Below are 4,718 nucleotides of genomic sequence, written 5' to 3' on the forward strand. Positions count from 1 at the left end.
CAAAGAAAGCCAGGAGCTCCACCGGATGATCTCTGGGTGAGAGGGGACGGTAAGCCAACCCAGGTGAACTCGCGAATTAGCTGCTGTTGGTTGTAGATGGCCACATTTAACACGTGGGGGCAGTCGCAGGTCCTCGGTTCTGACCTTGTCCCAGGAAGCCCCGGGCTCCGGGAGGTGCCAAAAACCAGAGCCGGGGCCTCAGGTGAAGATACCAGGAGGAAAGGTCCCCGAGCAGATGGCACCAATCTTGTTCTTAATTCCTGGCTGGCTTTCTTGTCTGCGGGTTAGAGAGTAAAAATGTTACGCGAGGAAGACACAGACACGCGGCGGTCCCACGTGGGTGCACTTTTAATGGGGGAGGGGTAACAGGCAGGGTAAAGGCATGCAGACACGACAGGAAAGGCGGGGAGAGAGAGAGAAAGAGAGAGAGAGGGGTTCTAGCGACCCCTGATTTTTAACGGGGAATGCAAAGGCTTCTGGGAATATGTCCGTATCCAGGAGAACGCTGGGAACTGTAGTTTCTCAAAGGAACAACACCAATAAAATACATAATCCATTTTATTGAAAAGAACTTCTCAGAACAAAAGATTCTAGATTGGAAAACCATAGCACTGTCATTTTTAGGTTTTTAAAAAAACAATTTATCTTAAATTTTGTATAACTTTCTAATGAGATACTATAAAAGTATTATTTGATGGCAAAAGATAATAATGTACCTTTTCCTGTTTTTCTGTAAATATGTATATACTCATATACTCATAGATGCCCATAATGACAAAGGAGAGTTAGTTGGCTAATTCTCAGTTATTTCATGCAATTGTTATCTGTGTATCTCTAACATTCATTTATTCAGTATGAAAACAGAAGGTGAGTTGTCTCTGGAAAGAATTTCAGGGTTATCTCCATCCTGAATCATATTTCTCTTGGAAGACTATTGAGTAAGATTAGCAATTGTAGTTTCCTCTGTCTTCCATACAACTTGACTCTATTTGTATAGGAGGTCAAGGGATATTGTAGAACAAAGAAGTTAATTTTCGATATTGTGGAGTGATGGCCTGTTGACTTATGAACTATATTATTAAAAAAAGACCAGAACTCCAAATACAGAAAAAGACAAAGAATAATGAATATGTAAGAAAAAAACAGAGAAATGTCAGAAAAATAACATAAATGAAAGAGAAGCAAAACACTAAATGCTGTGGGCCAATGGTCTTTTATCCTGTCACTTGTATTATTCTTAATAAAATGCTGATAGTCCAGGCAGAAGTACAGGTGGGGCAACCAGGCAGAAGAATTCTTGGAAGAGGAAAAGTCAGTTTGCAGTCCTTACCCAGATGCAAAAGAAGCAAGATGAGAATGCCTCACTGATAAAGGTACAAAGCCACATGGCTTAAACAGACAAGAATTATGGGTTACTGTGAGATGTAAGAAAGAGTTAATAAGAAGACTGAGGTAATAGGCCAACCAGTTTATGATTACTGTAGGCCTCAATGTGTTTCTTTGGGACTGAACAGCTGTGGGACTGGGCAAGACAGAAACTTCTGTCAACAACTAAAGACAGTTGAACTGATGAAATAATAAAAGATTCTCTTATGATCTTAGAGGAAAATACTCAGGAAATTTTAAGTAATAATTCATTAAAAACCTAATGTTCAGTTTAAAAGTAAGAAACGCTTGACTACAGAAAATATAGTGAATAGTAAGCAATAAAGCAAATCTTTATCAAAAATTCAAAATAAAGTTACAATAAGCTACAAATATGTATATCACAGGATCTACACATATCTTATGATTTATCATTGACTCTTTTTCTTCTGTTTCTCTGTTTTATTTTCCTATTCCAGTTTTTTTTTTTGCTTCTCTATTTTATTAATATTATTTAGGAGCTTTCTTTAAATTCTTTGTTTTCTAATGAGAAACTGAAAAGGTAGAGTATGTGGGGAAAATCTTAGAGGATTTGGGGGCATAATCGGAATATATTATATGAAAAATTTATATTTAGTAAAAGAGAAAACATTTCATATGGGAAGACTTTTACAAACACATGCAAACCAATCAAGCACATCTACAAAAAAATCAAAATTGCTTCCTTTAAATAAAACACTACTTACAGAACAGAGAGAAAAGTAATGCAATAGTTTGGGTCCAATGGAAAGTTTCTGTGTTGTTGTTGTTATTGTTGTGGTGCTCTCTCTCTCTCTCTCTCTCTCTCTCTCTCTCTCTCTCTCTGTGTGTGTGTGTGTGTGTGAGAGAGAGAGAGAGAGAGAGAGAGAGAGAGAGAGAGAGATCATTAGAAATTGTAATAACCAGGAAATGATGAACATGGGGAAAAGAAAAAATTTAATATTAATATCAGGACTGGTTGTAAAAGGAAAATGTTCACTGGACAGAAGTCTCTGCCCAGATCATTGTTTCTCAAACCACTGTGATGTTGTGCTATGGAAACCTGAAAATTGTCCCATTGGAACTTGGAAGTCTTAACTTAAAAGTTAACTTAAAAGATGTTAGAGGCTGTGGTCAGGATATGTCTCTTCAGAGATATTTTCTTGTAGACCTTCTCAGGAAAGTTGTGTAGGATAGCTGCTGACTTCATCATGCTGCCACACAAACACCAGGTGTTGGAATGGAGAAAACGTTAGCTTTGCACAAAGCATGGACACAGTAACAAATGCATCCTAGGCTGCTAAGATGCCAAGAACAACTGCTGCCTTAGTCCTTCAGGCTTCCGTGCACAGTTGGAGCTTAGTACTGAAAACTGGGGATCTTTGGGAGTCAGGTTATGAAGAAAGCTGTGTACTCTGCAGGAGCCACACTCAGTGAACACACCAGAACTGGAAATAATTACCCTTGCAGTATTCTCCAGTATCCTCTACTGACCAAGCTTACTGCTAACTGGGGGGAAAAAGGTAAAAGTGATTAAAAGATTTTGTAAATCTTCCAAGAACAGAAAAACTGAGAAAATGGATGTAAAGATAATATTGTAATCTCCTTTTTACACAAAAATATATTCCAATATCCAGTAATGATGGAAACTGCATATGATATAGCAAACTCAGCATATGCTTTATCATGTACCAAAATAGGTACATACATTTACATATGCCCACCTAATACGAGATTAACAACAATAACTTATAGTAGATATTAACAATCTCAATATAAATGTTTCTTTTACTTATAAATTACACATTTTGGGTAATTTTGTATAAATAAGGATGAATACTAGAGCATCCAGTTAGTATATACTTACTACCAGAATCACCTTTTTATAAAATGGAGAAATTAGTTAGTAATGAATACTAGATGCCCAACAGTGTGCTAAGATAGTACTCTGTTCAATAAGTGAAATGGCTAGTAAGAGAAAAGCAAATGGGCAGAGTGGGGTACTGATTTTCAGGAAGTATGTGTCATTTTGCTCTGAATATAAATGTCCCCCATGAGTTTATGTTGAACACCTATATCTCAGCTTGGAAAATTTTGCTGTAGATCATTGAATTGGAAGTTGTCTCCTTTATGGTATAAGTAGGTCACTAAGAGTGGACCTTTGAATGCTATACACAGTTCTGGTTCTTCTTGCTCTCGTTGTTTCCTAATCTGTCAGCAAAGAACAAGCTTTTTCTGCAAGGTTCATTTCCTTGAATGGAGCCTTTCTGCCTTGCTTTCTGGGCCACAAGTCACTGAAATCATAAACCAAAATTAGATTCCCTTTTTAAACATGTGCTGCCAGGCATTCTCTGAAAGACACAAAAATAACCAGTGCCAGATGATTTATTACCCAGAATAGAATAAACAAAAATAAATAAAATGGTATCATATTGGTCAGAATGCATTACAATTTAAAACCAGTAGATTATTAATTTTTGAAATTTTCCACTTAGCGTTTGTGAACCACAGTTGAACAAGACTAACCATAGTCACAATTATTAAAACAGTAGATGAGGAGACAATTTTGGAAATGAATAACTTGAATATTTATTGATTTATTATCCAGTTTCTGTGTAATCTCTTATGAATACATTTGAACTCAGAGTTAATAAGCAAATAGACAATTTCCATGTTTTCACTACAATAAGTGAACATACCATCATGATAATTATTAGACTTATAACTATATTCTCTTTGTTCTAATGTGTAACATGTTTTTATTTTAATTGCACCCTGCTGTAGAATTTTCAGCTCACTACTGCTACATGATAATTTGTTCTTACTCATTTAGAGGCAGCAGAAGTGTTGGTGTCTGGTAGAGTTGCTGTCTGCTTCTCATAGCATTCCTTATTGTTCTCTCTTTTTTTTACATTCCCAAAGAACATTCTTCTCCCTAGAGTCACAATTGGAAAGTTAACTTTTTACAGTTTAATATAAAATAAGTTAGTAGGAGCAGATGTTTTGAAAAGTCATTTCAAATAAAATATTCATATGCAAAATATTTTTCTTTTGAAAACCAAGGAAAATTTTTCATAATCAATTAACACTATATATATATATATATATATATATATATATATGCTACTTCCATCTTTTAACAACCATTTTCTCCTCTATGATGTCAGTTTCTGGTTCCATTATATTTGCAGTCACACAGATATTTCAAAGATCAATAGATTTTTGTAGATAATGAGGTCCAAGTAATGGAATAACTTTTTTAGTTTCTAGAATATACTGCCTTAGTCACCAAACCTAAGAATTTTAGGGATGCTTTGGCATATATGTTTCTTCTA

The sequence above is a fragment of the Microtus ochrogaster genome, chromosome 6 (assembly GCF_000317375.1).
Source record: "Microtus ochrogaster isolate Prairie Vole_2 chromosome 6, MicOch1.0, whole genome shotgun sequence".
Taxonomy (NCBI): Eukaryota; Metazoa; Chordata; class Mammalia; order Rodentia; family Cricetidae; genus Microtus; species Microtus ochrogaster.